Raw genomic sequence first — 12,837 nt, 5'->3', positions numbered from 1 at the left:
CAAAATTTTGAGTAAATTTTATATATCTGTAGTATTTGCTGTTATGGGGTAATTTAGTAGATTTTAATTATTTTCTTGTGCTTGACATTTTAATTTACTTGCTTGCATTACGTTACATTACTTACTAAAATTACGTAATCATTGCCAGTTTTCTTTTGATAAATGTTACCAAATAAATTTACTCTACGCATTTAATATATATTTATCACATATCACAAGACTAAATTCCAATGCAATTAAAGTGTTTATTTTTCATGTTAAACAGTTCAACAAACAAGTACCGTCAAAGTAAATCCACTACTATTGTGGATTGAATTGCCCAATCTTTTATGGGGCAGCCATAAATTTAACATTGGCATGACTGACATAAACTGAACAAACAGACAGTATCACACAGTATACACTACATCCAATATACACTATTGTGGCAAAATATTAGGAACACTGTCGACACTGTCACTGTCAATAGCATTAGACTTTGCAGGTGTCCCAGTACTTTTGTACATACAGTACAGATCTGGAATAGTGCTTTTCAAATATGCAGTGAAAAACTTGCAACCCTCTGAAACAGAGTTTCAACATTCTCAGATATTCAAGAACATTTAACACACAAACATGCTCAAAACAACTTCTAGGGTCAGGATAGAAACAGCCTCTTAAGCTTGTATGTATACTCCGATTTAAATGGAGAAAAAAAAGAATGTACAAGTACTGCATTAATAGTAAAAGTGCATTATATTGTAACAGTAACAGTAAATTAAAGATCTATCTTCAGCAAAAGGTACTGTATTTAAAGTAAGACTAAGTATATTTTTTTAAAGAAAAATATCTAAATTTGTATCATACTACTTAAAGGTTGGTATGACTGGTAAACAGCAAATACACAGTACTACACATTATACACCGCATCCAACATAGATCTGGTAACATAGTCACTTCTCAAATATGCAATTAAAATCTTTCAAACCTACACTCTGAAACAGCAATTTCAACATTTCAACCAGTCCTCTAGACTAGTGCACTTTTAAAACATTAATGAAATAAAATCAACAGAATCGATTAAAAATGACCAGCTTAAGGTGTCTAACCATTATACATGAAGAATAAAATCTTTACTGTAACAGATACCTTATTTGACAAAAAATGAAAAAACATTTATGACAGGCAACTTCCCACTAGTAAACCAAGGTTAACTGGAACTCAGTGCTGATTCTTGGCATTTTTGGTCCATGCATGATGCTACATCCTCAACACGGGTCCATGCATGATGCCACATTTTTCTCCTCTAGGATGACAAAGTCATGACATGCATTTAGGAAAGCAACTTCAACTTCAAGGTGTTTACTTTTTGGGACAGTTTAAATCCATCCAGCTCCAGCAAGAGTTTTTGGAAGACCTCAAAAGTGTAGCGCAAAGTGGGAGGGTGTGCCAAGTTAAGGGCATAAATCAGTCCCATGAGCAGTGAGCAAGCTTTCGCAGTACTGTTGCACCCTGGCAAAATCTCATGGCCTTCGACAAAGATGGAGACATCGACTGGATCCTCATCAGCACCATGGACGACGAGTATCTTGAGGATGTAGTTACTGACATCACTCCGACTGTCCTCCTGCATACAACGTACAACAAAAAAGAAGAAAGTTATTGAGAAACAAATACTAGAATTCATGAATCATTCAAAGTGACTTCATTATCAGGGAAGAATGAACACAAGAATATGTCTGTTCCTTTGTCTGCTTTCCTCTCAACATTAAATTAGCCCGTTTCATTAAATTAATTTTTTTAAATGATTAAAATCATGCTATACCAAGCAGTCTTCAAAAAGTTCCTCATCCTTCTCGCCAAGGTACAGTATAAGGCTGCGGATAACGGTTTCACGTCTCATCTCAATGGTCTGTTTCTGTGAACAGATTAAGAACATGAACATAACCATTATACATACACAATGAACTGCCAAGTGAAAACACAAGTGCATATATGTTTGCTATTGTGTTTTAAGTGCATGGACCCAGAACGTGCAGGGTTGTTTTATGAGCTCTAAATGTTTTGATGACCTAAAATTGCATTTCTTGCATGACCATCTCATATCACAAGGGGCCTACTCTTTCTCCCTGATGAATTTCTTCTCCTCACTAGACCTCAACTCCAACTGTCCACAAAGTCCACTGGCTCCTCCAAAAGGCACCCTGAAAATGAAGAGACACAATTTGTGTTATTAAAACAATAGTCTAAAACATTCAGCCACAATTTTAATATTACGTTATGATGGATGAATAAGGGAAAATAACAAAACATTATATCATGCATACATTTTTTTTTCCTACCTGCCTAAATGATGAGAATAATGTTCTGTTCTGCTTTGCTTTCTGTTAATAGATAGAAAAATATTTTAATAACTTTTTTTTTAATTAGGGGTTATGGGAATGTATATGAATTTGGGGGAATTTCCTGGAAATTGGGGGGCAATTAAACTGCATCATGAACAAACATAAATGATTTTTGTTTTGTCTATGCTAAATAAAACAATTAACACATGACATTTCAACAAATTTACTTGCGAGCATTTCATTGAACTACAAAAACATGAACGCTGAGTAAAATAATACCCCACCACCACCACCACCACCACACACACACACAATATCCCTGCAGTAAGCTATGCTGTGTACATGTGATTGAGAAATAACCTTTTAAAAAGGTACAGCTGACATAAGTAGCATGACAGTTATTAAAAAATAGATTATAAATTCTGTTCTGTAAACACTGTTGCAAGACCAGTACATAACACTCATATATTGGGATATTTAATTTGAAGGGAGAGCTTATTTTAATTATTACTATTTTCTGCTTTGCTGTTTGCTATAGTAACTTGTGTATTAATATTGGTCAACAGAGAGTGATGCCATGCAGCGTGCAGTAGTGGCAGTCACTTGAATTCAGTTGCGCACATGCACAGGACGTGCACATTTATGTATACAACTTTAGTCGCCTCAGTTACTGGAAGCAGACAACCGGAAAATAGGTCCTATAACTAGTGAAATAACTGTCTACTGTGACGAAAAAAGTTGCTAACCCTAATCAGTGCAGACTGGTGACAATTTAGACAATTTATTATGAGTTTCGATACTAAACAGACACATTTGGTATAGAAAGTATCGGTCCGCACATCACGAAGTTGCTGTGTGATTCACACCGCATGCCATGCTAGGCTAGCTTCTGGTCAAAAAAAACAAAAAAAAAAAAAAAGAAAGGAAAGGAAACTGCCAGTGAAGTCTCTTTGTATTCGCAAGCTGGAGCTCTCGAAGACCTCTGGCGCTTCTGTCAATAAACGTGTGTTTTTAAAGCCTATTCTGGGGCGTTTCTCTCAAACATTCATCAGTATCTCCCTCTCATTCTCAATGCACAGCATTAATTCACTAAGGCAACGTTAATTAAGTTTTCACTCTTGTTTAACAGAGAATCATGTTCTACTATGTTGACGTCACTTGATAAACGTTATACCGTTACATTAGTGCTTTATTTAATATCCAAACTTTAGTTATTTTTATCGGGAAAAACTGCAGCCCTCCCACTTAGGTACAGACCAGCCCGGACTAATGTGGTGTTATGCTAACTTTAAATTAACTTGTGAACAGTAACATATCTTGCGCCAAACTATCAAAATACATGCGGACCTATATATTATCACAAATTTAAAACAGAACGGTAATAACTTACCTGTGGTTGTAGGCCTTTGTGCTACACCTTGCTCTGTGATCCTGTAACATCCATGGGCAGAGCCAGTCCTGTTGCACAACTGCGCATGCGTCGTGCATGCTTTTCAAAAAACTACACTTTTAAGAGTAAAGTTTATGCAGTATTTCTAGGTTTATGTACATAAAAATATTAAACATTTAAATATTATGAGGAAAACAAAAGTAAAACTTACTCTTCCCCCATAGTTCATGTATTATGTTAATACAATGTTTAATTTTACCTAAAAAACTGTAGTTCTGATTGAATCTTAAAAATACTTGGTAGAAATTATGACAGTTACTCTTATAGAATTTACTACACCAAAAAGTCACTTTTTTCAGTGTATGTATAAAATGAACACAATAACAGGAGACTGGAAAAAGCCATCATCAACCACCAAAGTTTAAAGCATCAAAACAAATCCATTATTGACAACATCCATGAAACAGAACTTGTAGTCACACAACACTTGCACAGTCAAAGAAAGTTTCCCCTTCTGTCCATACACACACACACACACACACACACACACACACACACACACACACACACACACACACACACACACACACACACACACACACACAAATTCCTGGGTGTCAACACTGATCTCCACCGCTGTGTGGTTTGGAAACATCACCGACACCTACTACTGTACCATCTCCACAGGACATCTACCACAAAGGTATAGTTGGCCACGTTTGGCTGTTTTGTAGCTGTCACTGGTTAGAAAGCTCATCAGCTGTTGATTTTCATTAAAGTGACTTGTGACTTGTTTCAGGCTATTTACATAAGTGAAATGATTATAAAGTCATTGTTAATAGTATTGCTGTTGTATCAGAACAATGCAGATTCATTCATGACAATACTATAACATGAGAACACCTCATACTGACGTTGTTTACTCAGTATGTCTCTAAACACTTTTTAGCAGAGACTGTGTGTTACCAACTGGGCAGGTGCCAGCAGGCACTCCCTCTCAGCCCCACCTACCAGCCAACTCCCAGTAACTGCAAGAGAGAGCACAGTGAGACACAGGCAGGCAGACTGAACAGGGTCGCCACAACCCCTCCCTTAAAATGGGGGTCCTAACTAGGAAACTGATCTACAGCTAACACCTTGGCCCTTACAGGCCGCACCTGCCTTTGGCCAACTACCTTACCCAGGTAGGTGACTGTCGCCTTAGCAAACTCACATTTCGCCAGATGGATGGTGAGAGATGCCCAGGCCAGACGGTCAAACAGAGCCCTGATGCGCTGAAGATGATCTTCCCAAGAGTTACTGTAAATCACAACATCATCCAAGTAAACAGTGCAGCCCACCAAACCAGACACAACCTTGTTCATGAGGCAGGAGGTGGCAGGAGCGTTATGCAAACCAAATGGCATCACAGTATAAGAATACAAAAAACTGGGTGTGACAAATGCCGCAATCTCTCTAGCTCGAGGAGTCAAAGGCACCCCCCAGTAACCTTTAAGTAAGTCAAACTTACTAACAAACTTTACAGAACCAACCTGATCCACACAATCCTCCATGCGTGGGAGTGGGAAAGAGTCGGGCTTGGTACTTTATTCACTTTCCTAAGATCAGTACAAGGCAAAGACAAAGACAAAGTACCATCTGACTTTTTAACTAGCAAGCATGGGGAAGACCAGCTGGACACACAAGGCTCAGCAATGTTGTTTTCTAACATGTATGTTACGTGTAGACTAAGGCCTGGACCCCGGATGCAGAGAGAGAGAAAGTTTTAAGGTGTTTATTTCACCATGCAGGACAAAAAGATAACAAAAGGAGAGGGCAGGTGTTGGCAGCGGACGGCTGGCTGGCGTTGCTGGAGGAGCTGGAAAAAGCAGAGCATGAGGCAGCTCTGGAGCACGAGAGGTAGCATACACGGCTGGAAGGCACACTGGTAGCTGCACAAAAAACAGATGATTTAGAGTCCCAAAAAACACAATAAGTCCACTGGTGCACAAGAGAAGAGTTGTCTCTACGTTGCTGACTTAGATGGTATAATCCGGCACAGGAGTGGTGTCATGACCAGGCTTATATTGCAGGAGGAATGACTAGACGAGAACCAGGTGTGCCTCATTGGGAAGAGCCAGCCAATCACTGCCGCCATTGCACACACACACTGCCCTGGAGAGAAAAAGGAGAGGGAAGCAGAGACAGGGAAAACACAAAGCATGCCAGACAAAACCAAAAATCCTACTACCATGACAATGTAGCTGACCTCTACCTCTAACTGCTCACGCTTGTCTGGAGACATACGGTAAAAAAGCTGTCTGACTGGCTGGGCCTCTCCCACATCAATGTCATGCTCAATAAGATGAGTACGAGAAGGAGTATCGCTGAACAGGCAGGGATAACCTTCAATCAGATGCACCAACTCTGTTCGCTTTGGCTCAGGCAAATGCTTCAACATTACCTCGAGGTTGGCAAGAGATTCTGAGTTTTTCAGATGACCTCTCAAAATTCCATCATCTGACATACACAACTCTTCCTCAACTTCTGTCGCCTGATCAAAAGGTGGGGGTGAATGAATGACAGATGCCGCTGCAGCAACAGAGGAAATCAATGACCTTGGACCAGTGTTGGGACTAACGCGTTACTAAGTAACGTGTTACTGTGACGCCATTATTTTTTGCAGTAACTAGTAATCTAGCACATTATTTTTTAAATTCAGTAACTCAGTTAACGTTACTACATGATGCATTACTCTGTTATTTTGCGTTATTTTTTGTGTAGTCTCAGCTAGAGACTGAGCTGCAGCCAGACCCGTGTAGTCCTGAATCTTCCTGTGTGTGTGTGTGTGTGTGTGTGTGTGTGTGTCAGCAGGGAGATGGGAGAAGACACGCCGTGTGGGCGTGTCTGTTTACAAGACTGGTATCATCATGGTGTCGGCGGCAGAGCCCAAGTCAAGTTTCTTTATATGGAGATATTCTCACAAAGATCTTATCTACTGCCCAAAGTAGCAATTCAAACCTGTTGAAACACCTACAGAAACAACATGCTGCGACGAAGCTAGTAGCTAAGAGTACAGACACAGACTCTGATGCCACTTCACCTCCACCACCTCAGCAACAGCGGCTGGATTTGAACCGAGGGACTGACTGCTCCTGCTAACCAGGAAAAAGTTGATAAAGCCATTGCGAGGTATGTTGTAGAAGACATGCAGCCAGTTTCTACTGTGGAGTTGCTTGCTTTCAGAAGCTAGTTAGCATGATACCGGGCGTCACATGGCAAATGGGACGAAAGACTTTTTCTAAGTACCTGGAGCACGAATACGCAAAATTGTAACTAACTAAAAAGTTACTTTTCACAGTACTGCGTTACCTTTTGGTGTAAGTAATCAGTAAAGTAACTGAGTTACTTTTGAAATAAAGTAACTAGTAACGGTAACTAGTTACTGGTTTTCAGTAACTAGCACAACACTGCACTGGACCTGGTACAGCAGAGCGAGCAAAATAAGGTTTCAACAAGTTAACATGACACAACTGCACAGCCTTCTTCCGGTCAGGGGTTGATATCAAATAATTCAGATCTGACACTTTTTGGGTCACAGTATAGGGACCAGAGAACTGGAAAGGGGAACCAACCAGAGGCAAAAGGGCCAGACTTGATCACCAGGACTGTATTCATGGCGCTCTGCCCACTGATCAGAGACTTTTCATTTTATCTTGAGCTGCTTGCAGATTTTCTCTTGCCAATTTATTTGCTCGATACAGTCGCTGTCTGAAACCATTTACATAGTCTATTAAATTTTGTGGCGCCTCTTTCGCTTGCCAGTCACTGTGAAGGGATGCTAAAGGGCCTCGAACCTTATGACCGAAAACCAGGTCATTGGGGCTGAAACCTAGACTCTGTTGGGACACCTCCCTGGCAGCTAACATCAGCCAGGGTAAACCATCCTCCCAATCTCTATCTAACTCAGTACAGTATGCTCAGAGAAGAGACTTCAAGGTTTGACGGAACCTCTCAAGAGCTCCCTGGCTCTGTGCGTGGTAGGCACTGGACTGTGAATGTTTAATATTTAGCTGTTTTAACACTTCTGCAAACAATTTTGATGAGAAATTAGACCCCTGGTCGGACTGGACAACCTTTGGGATCCCAGAAATAGACAAGAACTGTGTCAGAACTTTCACAACTGACCTGGTGGTGATGTTTTTAAGGGGATAGGCCGCAGGGTAGTGTGTAGCCTGACACATGACAGTTGGCAAAAAATTACTACCAGCTTTGGAATGTGGCACAGGGCCAAGGCAGTCAACAATCAGATGCTCAAAGGAGTGTTCAGCAACTGGAATGGGATACAAAAGGGCAGGTTTAATCGCTTTAATCGATTTAGTTTTCCAGTCAACTGACATGTGTGGCAAGTTCTGATAAAGGCTGAAATGTCCCTTTTCAAACGTGGCCAGTAAAAATGCTGCATAACTCGATCATAGGTTTTTCTCACACCTAAATGACCACCTACACCATCATGAGCCGTCTGGAGGACAGACAAACGTAATGAAGGCAAAACAACTTGCACAATCTCATTCCCTAAAAAACAGTCCCCCTGGGGAACCCATTTTCTCACCAGCAAACCGTCTTGGAGAAAGTAACCACAAACTGCACTCTCTGCCTCATTGAGTGGTAGAATTCGGCTGTACAGTGGCTGTAGCGAGAGATCATCTTTTTGCTCTTTCACAAGGTCACTGAAAAAAATGGGCAAGGGGAAAAACGGGCACAGGAAACACGGGCTCTCTTTTCTTAGCTGAATTTTCAGGACATAAATTTCCATCAGCTCGACTCATGGCACACGTCACTGCACAGGTAGGTAGTACTACAGGAGGATTTTTGGGAGACCCAGAGCCTTCTACCTGGGACGTTGGGGTGTCCACCACTATCGGTGCAACAGGCCACACTCGATCGCCAGCCAGGTCATTCCCTAAGATGACCTGTATTCCTCCCATAGGCAAAGAGAGACGCACTCCCATGGTCACATTACCTTGCACCAGATCAGAAAACAGTGGCAGTTTATGCTGAGGAGCTGAAAAGACAGTCAAACCCATTACCCACCCACTTTCAGTCTCTGGAGAGAAAAGTAAGTAAGTAAGTAAGTCCACAATAAATGAGTCCAGTGCCCCTGAGTCTCTTAGTATCTTAACGGGTACTTTCCTATCACTTCAAACCAGTGAAACATAACCATCTGACACAAATGCAGCATAACCAGGATCAATCTCCTTAGCTGAAAGATTTTCCTGTTCTTGCTTCACCACAGGAACCTCGAACGCCAACTCTGAGGAGGAGGGTCCAGATCATCTGGAACAGGTTTACTCAGTGTTCCCAGGATCAGAACCAAACAAGGTGAAGCAGCCTTTAGTTTCTCTGCTCCCCACCTGTGGAACAAACTTCCAGAACACCTGAGGTCAGCTGAAACTGTCGGCTCATTTAAATCAGGTCTTAAAACATTACTGTTTACTGCAGCCTACCAGTGAAGAGGATACGTTACATATTTTTAGGATAATCTGTAGCTATTGTTTTTATATCTGTCTGCTGTTGTTTTTGTTTTATGTTTGCTTCTTTCTTTATATGCATTTCTGTAATGTTTTAAACTATTTATTGTCCTGCTTTTAGCTTTTGTTTTTAATTATCTCAAACACAATTTTAATGTTCTTTTAATGTTTCTATTTTAATGCATTTTCAAGTTCTGTAAAGCACCTTGAATTGCCTTGTGTATGAATGGTGCTATATAAATAAAATTGCCTTGCCTTTGGATAATACAGAATTCAGGTGGTCGCAAGGGTTTTTAAGAATGCTTGTTAAAAGTTCAAAAACTAGCAGGGCAGCAAGCAGAGCAGCAAACAACATACAACCCGCCAGCAGGCAACCACAAACTGTTTTGGTCATCACTGTCAATCTTGACAATACAAGGAGAAATGCTGTCTGATAATCATAAACTTGAGCTTTTAGCATTCAAACAGACAAACATTTCTGCAGTTTACTCTGTCTTCATCAGAGTTGCTTTGATAAAGACAGAAGAAGCTCATGAGGCATTTGTCTTTTGAAGACAGAAGACACTGAAGACTAAAAGCTGTGAGTTATCATTCTATGGTCCTGACTGAGAATCACTCTGATTCAGCTACTATTACATGACATTTGTAGTTTATATGATGATATTCTTAGGCTATTATTTATATGACTGAAATGTGGACAATAATTATATAAAAAAAAAGCTGATCATCAGATGTACATGATTTATTTTTTGCAGTGATGTACATATAAACATGCTTACAATTATAAAATAATTATGACAATGTTTCCTTGCAGTGTCTGTAAATTTTCACTACTACAGGTAACACCAATGTGTATTATCCTTACAGAGGACAGCTGTACCTCACAGTTTGGAATGAAAAGATGAATATAAAAAAGAACACTTTGCTTTGTGTTGTAAACGTTGGTGTACAATCATAACCTACGGTTTTTAGTGAACAAACACAAACATTTTGACAACTTATTCAGTCCTCATCAGAGTTGACTTGGATAAAGACAGAAGAAGCTGTTGAGATATTTGTCTTCCTGAGAAACACACTGATTCAGCTCTTTGTTGTTGGATGAAACACGGTGACCTCCTGTCTAATTCATTCAAAATCAGCAGCTGTACTGAGTGTTGGTCCTTTTAAAGACAGTGTCAAGATACATTTAGTTAGAATATTTTTTATTTTGTTTTTATGCAATGTGGTCAAAATACTAATAGTTCACCAAAAGTATGATTTACAGGTTAATATTCCACAATTAAGGCAAATAAATGTGTGTCACTTGCGTAGACCTCTCCTGACTTGTGTCTGCACCAGTTCTGATGTGGTGGGTCCATGTATGAGGGTCACCAAACTGAACCTTCTGGGGTCATCTGGTCCAAGGTTCCTCCATCCCAGCATCCAGGCATCCCAGATGACTTACAGTGTCTTTCAGCTAGTTGAAGACAAGAGACTGTCCTTCTACCTTTGCTGCCATTAGGAGAGAAACAAAATATACATAGTGATGTCATACAGGAGTATTCAGCTATATTCCATGAATATGTTAGAGTATGCAGATTTTCATCCTAAACAAAAAACCACACCTGATGATTCAGTTGATTAACAGCCATCATCCAGATATGAGGAGCTAATTAGTGAAAACATTTTTTTTCTTATTTTGCTTTGATGAAAACTTACATACTCTTAGCCAACAATGATTAAATACCCCTGATGTAAGATACAGTCACTTAATGACTATATCTTACATCATTAAAATGAATGTATAGGAAAACAATAACAAGTAATATAGTAATAAAAACTAACCACAGCATTTTCTATACATGACACATATGGAGATATAACATTAAACATAAACTATTGATGAAAAATCTATTAATCAGCTCCGTTAGGTTGATAATCAAACCTGTGAGGACAACACTGTTATTACATTGTGATGACTAACCTGTCTGTGCCAGTAGAAGCAGCATCGATGGTAGATAAAGCTGCAGCTGAGATGTGAAAAGGTTTTCTCTTCATAGGAGGTGATGTTACAGGACGTTTGTCATAACTGCAGAAACATAAAGAAAATACGAGCTACGTGACACAGTCACACACACCTGTAACACATCCTGTTACATCCGACGGTGCAGAGAGGAATGGCTCACCTGGACAAACATAACCACACTAAATTATAGCTATAACTCATAAACCAGCAGTCAACTAGATACATTGACTCTACACGTTTATAGACAATAACTTCGAGCAGCCGTGAGCTAATCTCTGTAACACTACCAGATATTTCAGCTCCTGATCATATTTTTGAAACAGCATTCAAATAATGATCATGGTAACAAACACATATTATCGACAGAAACACAGGACAAACACATAACTTGTGTGAATAATTAGCGTTATGCCCGTGGCCATGTTATATCATTAGCTAAAGCTATCTCATAATAAAGTGCAATTACATGTGTAGGATGAATTACCTGTCCAGCAGAAAAGAGGCTACTTTGGTGTTGCTGTGAAAACAGTCCCTCATCAGTGATTTCCATGTGGTAAACCCCACACTGATGTTAGTCCTTGTTCTGTCGCCTCCTCTCACGCTTCCATTTGGTTTGTTCATGTTTTCTCTTCTTTGAGAACAAGAGTTCACAATCTGCTTCTTTTCCTTGTGGTAAATAATAACATGATCATCTACTGGTCAAAACTGTGGTTGTCAGCCTTCAGAAAGCAAGACAGTTTGCCAGTAAACACCACTGTCTGTCCTCCTCTTCGTTGTCCATATTTACACGATGGAGTTTAAGTAATGTATCTGCTCTGTGCAGCCGCAGAAAATATGGCAGCGCAAGATGGCAAACATAAAGATTATGAGTTTAAGTTCATTGATAATAATAAATAACATCCTTATGTATAATATATTCCATTTATGTCAATAAATTTCTGTAATTATTACACACTGGTCCTTTAAGTGTGTTCTTCCATTTTTAGAGGCATGTATTTCTTTATCAAAGATCATACAACATAGATATGTTGGGTTTTTGTGTGCTTAATAATACCCATAATATCCACTAAGCTTAAATAGAACACCAAAGTTGGGCACGAGCAGAGAATTTAAGTAATATAAGTACTCTTCCTAGTATTATGATCCTTTACTTAAGTAAAAGCAATACTAATGAAAAAAAAATACTCCACTGCAAGTATAATCCAGCATCCACAATGCTGTTTAAAACCAAAGCATTATCAGCTAAATGTACCTAATATGATGCAGAAAATGGCCTCTGACTGGTATCATACTATATTATTACTGATGAACTGATGTGTAAGATGCATGCTAGACCTGGTTGAGGTGCAGTTAAGTATTTTATATAGCTCTTAGCCTTTTTTATTGCCTTTATTTGTTTTTTTTTTTAAGAAAGCTGAAAACATTCATTACCAAACATTTTTTCACTTATTTTGTCACAGTGTGAATAGCTTTGAGGGAAGACATGTTTTACAAAATTAAGTTTTTGGTAGTAAGAATACATGCCATCAGGCTAATGATACTGGTTTCATGTTCTACCAGTTGTAGATTAGATAAGATTAGAACCAATCAAATCAATCTCGATATGAT

At 39.3% G+C, this 12,837-nt stretch overlaps 1 long non-coding RNA gene across 1 annotated transcript; it reads right to left on the bottom strand.

The window, feature by feature from the left end:
• Positions 1-231: 231 nt before the first annotated feature.
• LOC146325779 (uncharacterized) lies at positions 232-2,014 on the bottom strand. The gene is made up of 2 exons (XR_014770655.1): positions 1,805-2,014; positions 232-1,606 (listed from the first exon to the last, which is right to left on the bottom strand). It is a non-coding gene; the product is annotated as an uncharacterized LOC146325779 (long non-coding RNA).
• Between the last annotated feature and the right edge of the window lie 10,823 nt (positions 2,015-12,837).

Source organism: Lutjanus erythropterus, chromosome 6, assembly GCF_056507025.1.
Source record: "Lutjanus erythropterus isolate fLutEry1 chromosome 6, fLutEry1.hap2, whole genome shotgun sequence".
Lineage (NCBI taxonomy): Eukaryota > Metazoa > Chordata > Actinopteri > Lutjaniformes > Lutjanidae > Lutjanus > Lutjanus erythropterus.
Note: the sequence above shows the minus strand (reverse complement) of the source record. Positions and strands in the feature narration are given on the sequence as shown.